At 32.9% G+C, this 13,699-nt stretch overlaps 1 long non-coding RNA gene across 3 annotated transcripts in view; it reads right to left on the bottom strand.

The window, feature by feature from the left end:
* LOC125613958 overlaps window positions 1-13,699 on the bottom strand; it is an 86,982-nt gene that overhangs the window by 17,973 nt on the left and 55,310 nt on the right. For 2 of the 3 annotated variants that reach the window (XR_007344579.1, XR_007344581.1), the window contains one exon: window positions 7,935-7,983. The exons of the other annotated variant lie outside the window; for it this stretch is intronic. This is a non-coding gene — a long non-coding RNA (uncharacterized LOC125613958). The remainder of the gene's footprint in view (window positions 1-7,934; window positions 7,984-13,699) is intronic. 3 annotated transcript variants of the gene reach the window in all.

A 13,699-nucleotide genomic window follows, 5' to 3' on the forward strand; every position in this document is an offset into this window, starting at 1 on the left:
ATATTCAACTGCTTCTTATCTTCTGTTCCTCTAATGCACTTAATGTCTTGATGGTTCTATTTTGTAAGGTGTACAAATACTGCTACTATGTTTCTGTCTTTTGTATATCTTTCTCTTTGCTTCATTCTTCTCTCTATATCTTTCTCATGTTTTCTCATAGACTTTGAAGTTAGTGTAGCTAGAGAAAAGAGGAAGAAATTTTCAATTGCATGCATGAAACTGCATGCAATTGCATTGCCTGCTTCAAATCCAAGTCATATTGTAGTCACCTTTCAAAGAGAGAAGAGGGTTAATAATGTGCTGGTATGTATGTGCACACTGAAGCCAGGAGAAATTAATAGATAAATGAATTGATAAATACTAAAGGTGCAAAATGCATTTATAACTTCTCGTTTGAAAATTGTATGACCAAAGGAGACAGATTTGTGTCACAGAGGAATTATGTGAGTGCTAGAACTGTTGATAAGAATAATTAATGGGAAAGGAAATCAAGTGAGAATGAATCATTTGATGATACTCTTGCAAATGATCTGAAGAAATCCAAGAGGAACTGAGAGTTCATAAATTAATGTATCTCAACATTCATTGACAAATTTATATGTTGATTTTGCATTTCTATAAACATTGGAGTGCCTACTATGTGCCAGCTTCACTTTAGTACACTGAATATGTTTTGAGCACATGCTATATTCTATATATGTGTATAGTAACCTAAGTGAAACAGGATGGATTAGTGACACTTATTCCAGACCCCACCTCACCTCCTCACCTCAATCAGCTGAGTTGACGTGAACCAAAAGGCCTCCCTTTCATACTATCCCATTGCTGTTGACAGAGGAACTAACTTCCCCAAAGTGTAAAAAACAATATCCTACTTTTCAAAATATTGTCCCCAATTTTGACCTATAATAACCTAAGAAAGGAAATATGCTATTTAAGACCCCATGTTACTTCTATCTCATACATCTGATTTAAAAACCTGAAAATGTGAAGTATACTTGGATAGTTCAGGATGTTTGAAAATCACTTAAATGTTAGATCTGTGTCTTTTCTTAATTCAGAATATTTTTTTTTTCTTCAGAGTGAGCCTTTTATCTAGATTAGATAACAGTAACAGTGCTGTTGGTGACCAATAAATGGACTTTAATAATGAAATATAAGGTGGCTGTATACACATTCTGAAGTATGGGGAAAATTATGGAGTTAATATTAAGACACTATTTCTTGCCATGTATATTATGTAGAAATGATTTTCATAATGAGTTAAACCTTTAACAATATAAAGTACTTCTAAATAGTTCTCACATTCTTAATTTTTGTTAGATAGATAGTTAACTTCAGCATAAACCTGAAGTCTTTACCTTTTAGCTCAAGTGATATGCACATAAAAGTTGTCATTTTTTCGAAGAGGTAAAAAAATTCAAATCAAAGATGAATATATGTATTTTTCTGTCATTATTGTTTTTCTGTCTTGTTCTGGTTTAAACATGGTAGTTTCTCACCTCACTGGTATGTCAACAAAAGAACACAGGGGTTTTCTAGTAAAAGCTGTTCCTGTCTTTTTAATTCTTCTTCCACATGGGGCTCTTTCTTTCTGTGCATTTAATCGAGTTTCCAAGGCAAGTAACTCCCCTAATCCCTACAACCATAAGTATAAATGTTTTAACTTCTAAATCATAAACACACTTGCTAATTCTTCACTCTGTGCACTAATATCAGATTAAAACTCCTCAAAAGCCAAGTTTTTTTTCCCCCAAAAGTAATTTCAAAGCCAACTAGCTTCATAACAACACAATTTACCATTCTCTTTCTGCTCAAAAAAGTCAGAAAGCCACAACTGGTGATGTTTGTTACTTATGTTCAGAGTTAAATGATTTCTGAGAAGCATAGTGGATAAATTCCCATAAGACCAGGGGCCTGACAAGTTTCCTGTTCATCGGTTTTGGTTCCTCTTGATCATAAGCATCTATAACACACATTTCCCAAGTGATCTTAACAAGCAGTCTTCATGTCATTGCCCTGTACTACACGAGACTATTGTTTTGTTGGAAAATCCTTTCATTGTTTAACTTGGAAAATAAACTGGTAGATAATGATACTATGAAGAGCTTTAGAATGACCACTGAATGATAATAAATAAATGAAAAGAAGCACAGTTTGTATTTTTGGAAACATATTTTAAAACAAGTTAAAAATATTGCAGAATTTTCCACTTTCACATGGCTCATTGGAATCTCAATACTGCCTATTGTCTGTTGGAGACTACATCTTCAGTTCTTTATAAGATTCAGAGCTATTTCTGGATCTCAGTTATGAGGCAGAGGCTGAATCATTCACATTCTTTGTGAAACTGAGGTTGGCTCAAGGCCAAGTCATTCAGGGGAATTTCCATTACTATTATTTTGTTCCTATCTTTGTAAAAGGTGATGAATTATCTTAGTGGAATATCTGCTAAAGAATAGTTGGGTGAGATCTTAGCTTTTACTTCAATAACCCACTTGAAAGAAAATACAAGTGTAAAGATGCACTCTTTGGGAGTGGTTCAGATCTTGGGCTCTGGACTCAGGCCTGCATTGGAAGTCTCACTTTGGCAATTACGACTTTAACAAACCTGCATGACCTTGTTCACAGATTAGTTTTTTTTTAAATTTCTAAAATGAAGATATGGAAGCTCACAATTGCACACAGAGCACATAGTTATTTTGGCCATTTAACGAGATCATGTCTGTGTAGCCCATAAGTAAATTGCTTGATGCAGTGTATGGATAAGTATTAATTAACATTAAAAATTAAGTGTTTACAAGAATCACATTTTTTGAGAGGACTTCTCTTTAGTCTTCAACATAATGGTGACTTGAAATACAATTAGATAACCAGTTTTAAGAGACGAGCACATACAGAAACTGTGGCAGAACTGCTGGAAAGGGATATGCACAGACATCTCTTTGGTTAAAGACTCCTGCAAATGAGAGCAGAAGTGTTTTTTAGAAGAGTATACATGTTGTATTTTTTATCATAAATATTATATATTCCATTTTTAAAATAAGTACACTTCTAAAATACTTTAGAAGGAAAGAAAACTAGCCGGGATAGGTGATATGAAAGTGACTTTAACAATTAAAAAAAATGTAAAAGCCTGCTAGAACATACATACCACTTTGGGGATATTTCCCTGCATGTGTTCTACCTCTTTTCCATATTTCACCCCAACTAGGTTATTCTGGGAAGACTGCTAACATATGTTAAGTGTGTACTATGAGTAATTTACTATTTGTAGGACAAACTGAACAAAAACAAAAGACTTAAAAAAAGGAATCAGCTGCTTCTGGGGTGTTTCATGGCCCTAAACTTGAAATATTAATGAATACCTTAAAGAGCTACACTGTATTTCTACTCCTACACAAGCACAGGAGCAATATAGTTCTGGGGATATAAGTCTGCTTTTCAATAATACATTATTTAATTTTGTTCATATAGTTATGCTCTTCGCATTTTGTGAAATTTACCAGTAAATGCATAATCATCAATGTCAATAGTCTCTGAGAGGTTCATAGGGTTGCTTTGGTTCTGATTAAAAGAACACCAATAACCTATTGGCCTAAAGAAACTGAATAAATGGTAGCAGCAGAGTTCAAATATTTAGCTTTTATAAAATGGACTAGAGTATTTCTTACCTGCATTATTACAACGATTGTGAAAGTCATTACGGAAATCACTCAAAGTGTCATATCCCTTCCTTTAAACATGACTATGCCATTGAATATGTTATATGGTTCTTATATTATTTTCCTAGAGTCTTATTGATTGCATATGAGCATAAATATCCTGAGGTACACATGGAATTATGTCTGACACAAGATTTTTTAAAGTGCCTTATAAATTCTTATAAAATGATGAAACTAGGTAGAATGTTTTGAACAAGAACCTAAAAATATGTCATTCATAGATAATTCAAAGGGAGAAAACCTTGATTCAATTTTAATATTGGATTATAAAAAAATTATACACAAGGCTAATATCCACATTACTATTTCTTTAATTACAATTAATATGTTATAGACATATATTTAATATATTGAAAACCCTTAATTAATTAATGTTAAATAGATCAATAATTAAATATTCAATTTTTTTTATCTTTTAGTACTTTTCAATTCTTTTTTTGGATTCATTATAATACACACAACAATGGGAATTATTATGCCATATATGTACATGCACATAACACAATTTTAATTAGTATCATTTCCCAGTACCTACCCTTTCCCTACCTTTATCCTCTCCCTGATCTCCTTGCTCAAATCTACTGGTTTCCCACTATTATTATTTTTATTATTTTAATTAGCCATATAAAGTCAGGATTCATTGTGCATCTCCACTTTAAAAAGAGGCTGAAACAAAGTTTAACTCATAGGAAATAATTTGCTCTTTCTCTCCTTGTAATTTTAGGACTGTCTTGAACCTGAAATACATTTATGGAACTATCAGGCTCATCTGGAAATATAACCAGCCTCTAGGAAGTTGAACCACCATCTCTTCTACTCCTTTCACCTAAAAAGAATTATTACAGATTATTTGGTCATATATTTAATGGTAAGAAAGAATGAATTAAAGTTCCCATTCATGTAAGGTTCATAGATAGGCCCAAGAGTTCTCTTCAAGGCAGAGGGCTTCAGCAGTCAGACCTCAGAATATAGCCTTCTGCTATATTGCTTTACTTCTGCTCCTTGCTTTACTCTCAGCCCATGGTTTGCCAACCTTATAATGCATTGAGATTCATGAGGAAAATATATGCTATGCCATACATACTTAACTTACACACAATTTTACAGGATATTCAAATATATTTATGACTTGCAATATGTTTTTTGCCCTTTCAAGGGAAACTTAGCTTCTAATCTCCAAAGAATTGTGACTCCTTTCTAATCGCTGCATGACACAGAAACATTTATTATACCATCTTCATGGTAGATTCCAGTTGCAGGTCTTCAGTGCAATCTGTTCATGTAACTGAAAGCAATTAAAAAGTACTATGTGTGATATCTACAGCCACTATAAGTCACTAAGTCCTCAAGAAAAATAATGCCTATATCTCTGTTTAGGTTTTCAGCTTTAAGATTTATTTACCAAAATGAACTTTGCTCCTGTACAAATGGAACTCGGTTATTTAAAAGACAATATAAATGAGACTCTGCCAGAAAACTATTCCTCAAAAGAGACTAAGGAAAAAAAATCATATACCAAATTTCTAGAAATAATTTCCACAAACTACTTAATATAACAGTAAAAACTGGTCCAGATAGCTGTGTCTGGCTGATATGGTAACTATTCAATAAATATAGATAATAGATGTTGATTCAATAGGATAGTACTTAGTAGATTTCATCTTCTTAAAATGGAATCCCATTTTAAAATGAATTAAACTAACTGTGTGTCTTATTCTCTCAAATCCAGAACTACTCAAAGGACTTGAGGAAGAGGAGATAAAAGTTTTGTAGTTTCCTTATAATGGAATGTCGGCTTGCATAATAAGCTTCTACAAGACTTTTTTCTGCTAACATTCACATTTTCTGAAGTAGTCATAAATTTCCTTTTCAGTGAGTATCATTATAAAGGGAAATATCTGTTTTCAGGCTTTCTCTCTCTCTCTTTCTATTTCTCTCTCTCTCTGTATGTGTGTGAGTATGTGTACATATATATTTATACACAAATATATATATATATATATATATATATACACACACACACACACACACACACACATACACACACACATAAAACAAGCTGGGTTTGGGAGAAAATGGTAACCTGGAAACACCAATGGTCACACAGAAAATCTCTCCAAAATCTTGTTCTCTCTAACCAAAAATTAGAAAAAGGTAAAGCCTAACAAAACAGAAAACTTTAGACAACAGTCACTCTACTTCAGCCAAGAACTACAGAAAACATACTATGTCTCTCTCGAACATCAAATAGAGAGGGCTAGACTTTCTTCTCTCACCAGGCTGCCATAGAAATTGCCAGCCCATGCATGGGGTAATATAGGGAAAGGGGGGATGAAGGGCCAGAACTGTCACCCTGCTAGTCCCAAGATGGTGTCAGTAGAGGTCATGTGAGAAGTCTGGACTTTCTCTTCACCTGCCTGTTACCAGGTGCCCCTGACACTCTCTTTGGGTTGAATTCTGAGAAAACTAAGTAGAAAGTTGAACCTTTCATCACCTATGAACAGTAAGGCGTCTGCCTTCCCAGTGCAGTGTCATTAAGGCCCTGTTCCCCTCCCAGCCAGGTTGGTATCCTGAGACCTATCCTCACTCCCACCCAGCGGCAATGTTAAGTACCTTCATCCCTACTGCTCACAGAAGTAGACTTGAGAACCTGGAATTCAACTACCATCTGGCAAAAACAGTGCTCCTTCTCAGTTGGGCAATATCAGAAGAAGCTTCCAAAATGCACGATATAAATAAGATCCATAGTGTCACAACCTACTTCTCTCAGATGTTCATGTTTTACTTAAAACAAAACAAAACAAAACCCTCACTAATCATACCATGGACCAGAAACAGTTTTCTAAAATGACGAAAGCTAATCAACAGATGCCAACATGGAGGTCACACAAATGTTAGAATTACTTAATAAGGATCTTAAGGCATCCATCATAAAAATGCTTCAATAAGCAACTAGGAACATGATTGAAGCAAGTGAAAAGATAAATATGAAATGTATAAAATGGGAAAAATAAAATTAAAAGTAAAATGCAATTTGAATTTACTTGACAAAAATGAAATAGCTATAAATCTGTCAAAACAGCACTGGATTTTGGATGCTAATGTATAAATTACAACACACTGATGGAAGAAAGAAAAGAAGGTCTAAATGAATGAAAATATAACACTTGGTTATCGATTGGAAGATTCAAGTAAAAAAGTATTAAATCTCTCCAAATTTTTATATTTACATATAAGGATATGTATAAATACCTACATATTGATACAGATATAGTTTTATGATATTCCAATGAAATCCCCAGAAATATTATGTGATAGATATTGACAAAAGTAATTCTTAAATTTATTGGGAAGATAAGTGAACTAAAATAGCTAAAACAATTTTGAAGATGAATGAAATTGGGGTAGGAATAGCTACCAAGTTTCAAGGTTTATTACATAGTTACAGTAATCAAAATCGTTTAATAATGACAAAGAGATAGAAACAAGAAGAGAACAAAAATCAAAGAAAAAGAACTAGGTCTCACACAAGTAGAAGCATCAGATTTATTTTTACAAAGGTGTAAAAAAACAATTTAATGGAAGGACAGTGTTTTCATTAAAGGGTACTGAAGTATTTGACATTCATAGACAAAATAAGTAAATAATAAACTTTTACCAAGCTTTAAGACTTATAAAAATTATTGTAGTTGGATCCCATTATTAACTCTTAAGTATGAAATCATAAAAATTTTTGAAGATAACAGGAGAAAAATTTGGGGATGTAGGTTTTTGTGAAGATTTATTAGTCATAAATTCAAAAGCATGATCCAAAAGAGAAAAAAATGATCAAATAGATTTACAAAATTTAAGAAAGCAATTTACTATGTATGCAAGACTCTAGTCAAGAGCTTGAAAAGACAAGTTACAGACCATGTAAAAATATTTGCAAAACACACATTTGTCAAAGTACTTAGAATATAAAAAGAACTCTCAGAATTCTATGGTAAAACCAAACATTCCAATTTAAAAAATGAGCAACAACCATGAAAACATATTTCCACAAAGAGTCTATTTAAATGGAAAATAAGAACATAAAAAGATATTTAACATTACTGCTCATTACAGGATACGTAAATTAAGATCATCTTGAGATATAATTATGCACCTAGCAAAATAGCTGAAATAAAAAACATGGACAACATAATTATTGGCAAATATATGACATACCTGTATCTCTCATACGTTGCTGATGGTAACATAGAATGGAACAGCTAGCCTATAAAATATTTGAGAGCTTCTTAAAAATTGAACTTAAACTTACCATAGAATTCAATAATAGCTCTATTGGACTTGTATTCCATGAAATTGAAAACTATGTCTATGCATAAACATGTATATGAATGTTCATAGAAACTATTTGTAACAGCTCCAAACTGGAAATTAAAATGTCACTCAAAATATAAATGAACAAAACATTTCACTATATGATCTTAACATGGAATACAAAGGAACAAACTATTGATAAATATAACTTAGATTCATCTCAAGGGCGTTGAACTGTGTGAACAAATTTTTCAAGAGTAGAAAAAGACAGAGGGGAGTGAAGGGAGGCAACGGGGTATGGGCGTAAGAATGATAGCAGAATAAATTAGACATTATTACCTATGTGCATATGTGATTCCATGACCTGTGTAACTCTACATCATGTACAACCAGAAGATTCAGAATTATGTATAATGTGTTAGAATGCATTCTACTGTCACGTATAACTAATAAGAACAAATAAAAAATTAAATAAAAATAAGAAAAATATACAGCCTTTTGAAAATCCACATTAGTGACATTTAATTCTTCTTTTATAACTATAATTATCTTCTAGAGCAGTTTTAAGTTCATAGCAAAATGGAGCACCTGATGCACCACATGCCCAGCTTCCCCCTTTACCAGCATTCCCCACCAGAGTGATGGAAAATGATGAACCTACATTGACACTTCATGGCCATCCAAAGTTACTAGTTTACATTAGGGTTTCCTCTTAGTATTGTTCATGCAATAGGTCTTAACAAGTGTATAAGGATATTTATCTATCCTTATATTATTATGTGGAATGGTTTCACAGCCATAAAAAATCTGTATTGTGTATATTTATTCCTTTTCCCTCTGCCCTGTCCCCAATCCCTGTTAATCACTGACTTAATTTTTCCTGTCTCCAAAGTTTTGCTTTATCCAGAATGGCATAGAAGTGGAATCATATATTATTTATTCTTTTCAAAGTGGCTTCTTCCACTTAGTAGTAGAGATTTATATTTCTTCCATGTTTATTATGGCTTAATAAACCATTTCTTCTTAGTGCTAAAGAGAATTTCATTCAACATACTACTGCTTATTATTAATGCTTAATTCACCTAATGATGGATGTCTTGGTTACTTCTGCATTTGGGAAATTATGATTAAAGCTGCTATAAATAACTGTGCACAGAACTTCATATTGACATAAATTTCTAACTCCTTTAACTGTAAACTAAGGTATGTGATTGTGACACTGTATGGTAACACTGTATTTAGTTCTGCAAGAAATTATCAAAATGTCTTCCCAAGTAGCTGCACTGTTTTGCATCCATAGTGATAATGAATAAATGCTCACGTCTTTATCAGCATTTAGTATTGCGAGAGTTTTAAATTTTAGACATTCTAAAATGTATGTAATGGTATTCTATTTTTTTTTCAATTTGTAATTTCCAAATAACATATTATGTGAAGCATCTTTTCATATGCTTATTTGTAACCTATTTGCCTTCTATGGTGAGCTGTTTCTGAGGTTTTTGCCTATTTTTTAGTTGTGTTGCTCATTTTCTTATTCTTGATCATGAATAGGTATTTTTGAGAACAGTCCTTTAGTAGATTTGTTTTTCACAAATAATTCAGTCTGTAGCTTCTGATTTTCTTGACCACTATTTTAGAAACATTTAGTGTTAGAAATATTTTCTTCGTGTTTCTTTAAAATTTGGAATATTAATATAGAAAAAAACAAGTTTTTCTATATTAATCATAACATCTGCAACTACTTGAAAAGCTCTTAAAATCCCATGTTATAACATATAACATTTTAATACATGAGTTTTCTACAAAATTTTTCATTAAAAAATAAAGGAAAATCCTTGGTGTTTTATTATGTCTAAAACATTCAATTTGCTCTTTCTTTTTCCATCCTTCCTTCCTTTCTTCCCTCCTTTCTTCCTTCTTTACTCTTATTCTAAAAATTGTACTTTAGTTATTTCTGTTGTAATTTTCATAATTTGACTTTAAATATTCAAAATATTAAACCAATAATCTCAGAACTTTTCCCATAATTTTTCTCAACCAGAGAAATTTACTTATAAGAAGTTATTTATTCTAAATTTTATTTGCTATTGATTTTTATGATAGTATGAAAACTTTTTATTCTTATAAGTGTGCTAATATTTTAATAGTTAATTTAAATATTCATCATCCTTTTATTTTCAATTTTTAAATTATTTTTTTCTTCTTGATAAATTATAGTATCACTTTTGATTACTCTAAACTTCTCCTGGTGTATTGTTAGAATTGCAGTAGGTCTGCACTTTAATTTGGGAGGAATTAACAGCCCTCTGGAATTACTTTTTAAATCTTTATAGATAAATATAGCCAATTAAAAAAGTAATGAATATTATGTAAATAAAAATGGCCTTAAAATCTATAATAAATATTATATAATACAATAAGACAAGAAAAAGAAGTAAAAATTACAAAGATTGGACAGGAAGAATGAAATTGTGACTGTTGAAAGATGATGATCTTCCATGTAGGAAATTCATATAAAACAATTAAAAAATATAAAAAAAATACAACAACCATGACAACAAAAATAAAAGAAACACTCTGAAACAAAAAAAGCAAACAGAAAGTTTGCAAGATACAAATTAATAATATATAAAATTAATTTGATTTCCTGTATAAAAACAAAACCAACAATGAAGAGAAAATTTTTAATAAATGCAATACTACTTATATCAGTACCACTCAAATGAAATGCTTTTCTATAAATTTAATATAATATGTACAGCATGTTTAACTGTAGAAAAATTATAATACTCATATGAATGAAATCAAAGAATGACACAAATAGAGAGATATCTGTGCTCACTGATGAAGATTCAGCATTGTCAAGATGTCAATCCTTTCCCAAGAGATATATAGATTCAATGAAATCCCTATAAAAAATCCAGATAATTAGTTAATGAATATGTTTTTAAAAACCCTCTAAAGTATATTGAAGGACAAAGTTAGGGAACATACTACTGACTTCAAGACTGACTACAGAACTACAGTAATCGAGACAGTGTGGTATTTGTAAGACATGGGACAGAAAAATGGAACAGAATAGAAAGCCCCAAAATAGGCCACATTTACAGAGCCAACTGACCTTTGATGAAGTGACAAAAGCAATACAATGGAAAAAAGGCAGTCTTTTCAACAATTGTTGCTGGAACAATTGGATATGCATTGGCAAACAAAAGAATTTAGAACCAGACCCTAAGCCCTAAATAAAAATTAACTCATAATGGATGTATAACTAAACATAAAATGCAAAACCATAAAATTACATAGGAAAATCCTACAAGCACTTGAGTATTAAGATGACATTTTAGATATAACCAAAGGTACAATCAATGAAAGGAATAAAATTGTTTCACTAAAATTAAAACATCAGTGAGGATGTGGGAGAAAAGGTACTTTCATATATTGCCGGTGGCAATGAAAATGGTGCAACCACTACAGAAAGCAGTATGGAGATTCCTTAGAAAACTTGGAATGGAACCACCATTTGACCCAGTTATCCCACTCCTCAGTTTATACACAAAGGACTTAAAATCAGCATAATATAGTAATGCAATAACATTAATGTTCATAGCACCTCAATTCACAATAGTTAAACTGTGGCACCAACCTAGACGCCCTTCAATGGATGAGAGGACAAAGAAACTGTAATATATATATATATATATATATATATATATATATACACAATGGAATATTACTCAGCAGTAAAAGAGAATAAAATTATGACATTTTCAGGTAAATAGATGGATGTGGAGAATATCATGCTAAGTGAAGTAAGCCAGTCTCCCAAAAAACAAAGGCCAAGTGTTCTCTCTGATAAGTGGATGCTGATCCATGATGAAGGGAGGGAGATAAAATAATTTTGATTGGGCAAAGGGAGGGAGGGGAGAGGATGGGAGCAGGAAATATGGAGGAATGAGATGAACATCATTACTCTAGGTACATGTATGACTGCACGAGTGGTGCAACTCTACATCATGTATAACCAGTGAAATGAAAAGTTGTGCTCCAACTGTGTACAATGAATTGAAATGCATTCTGCTGTCATGTATAACTAATAAAAACAAATTTTAAAAAATTAAAACTTCAGCTCTACCAAAGATAATGACAAAAGAATAAGAACACATGCAACAGACTGGAACAAAATATGGGCAAAATACATCTGATCTCTGTTATGGTTTAGATGTGAGGTGCCCCCCTAATACTCATGTGTGAGACAAGGCAAGAAGGTTTGGAGTACAGATGATTGGGTTATGAGAGCCTTAACCTAATCAGTGAATGAATCCACTGGTGGAATTAACAGAGTATTAGCTGAAAGGGGATAGGGTGTGCCCGGAGAAAGTAGGTAATTAGGGGCATGCCTTTGCGGTATATATTTGAAATCTGTAGAGTAGCCTCTCTCTTTGTTTCCTGATCATCATGTGATCCACTTCTCTCTGCCACACTCTTCCACTCTGATATTCAGTCTCACTTTGAGCCTGGAGAGATGGAGCTAGCTATTTATGGACAGAGACCTCCAAAACCATGAGCCCCCAACAAACTTTTCCTCCTCTAAAATTGTTCTTGTCAGGTCTTTTAGTCACAGAAGTGAAAACACTGACTAAAACAATCTTTTCAAACTCAATCTCTTAAAAAAATAAAAACAAACAAACAAACAAATGACCTAACCACGCTGTTATATCTTAGAGTACCCTATTATCAAAGAGGAGCAAAACACAGCAGAGGCAATTTTTAAAAAGTTTAAATGAAATCTCAAGATGAATGTACTCTGTATATAAAAATTATAAAAATATAGTAATACACCACTTCTGAAAATGTCTAATTATCTGTCTCCATATGCACCCATAAGTAATGTTGAAGAAAGGACAGAGATTTAAGAGAATGACCCTACATTCCCATAAGAAGCTGATTACTTTCTCTCTTTCTCATAACAATGTTAAAAAATACAAAAGTCAGAAAGAAAATATCTTTTCTCTGTTTCATCACAAATTTAAATTCACAATGATATTCAGTACCACTGAGGGGCCCTGAACTATGAATTCCTTCCTGGAAACAACTTTTATATTAATAAGAACAAACAAGATCCACCCCCATTGGCCTCTTTGGGGCCCAAGCCACAGCAGGCCTGGTCCACCCCTTTCCAGGTGGGGCAGACACTGCCAGAACCTAGCATTTGGAGCAGAACTGCCCCTTATTACCAGCAAACTACCGAGGGAAGTCAAGACCAGCAACCCATATCCACCCACACCAGCCCACATGGGATCCAGGTTCTCAGTAGGCCCGGTTCACCCCTCCCCCCATGGGGCAGACACCATCAGCGCCTAGCCTTTGGTGCAGGACCACCCCCTTCCAACCAGCAGACTATCAGGGGATGTCAAGCTCAGCAGCCCAGATCCACCCACTCCAACTCACACAGGACTCAGACCCAGGATGCAGTAGCATTCATTGAGGGATACCAGCAGGGACTAGAAGCCCAACATCAAGGTGAGGTACAAAAAATATGCATGGGTACTACAAGAATATAGGGAAGAAACTGTAATAACTCAGATCCACAGTGCAAGAAAGGGAGACACATGGACAACATAAAAAAAAAAAAAAAAAAAAAAAAAAAAAAAAAAAAAAAAAAAAAA

This window comes from Marmota marmota, unplaced genomic scaffold (assembly GCF_001458135.2).
Source record: "Marmota marmota marmota unplaced genomic scaffold, marMar, whole genome shotgun sequence".
Lineage (NCBI taxonomy): Eukaryota > Metazoa > Chordata > Mammalia > Rodentia > Sciuridae > Marmota > Marmota marmota.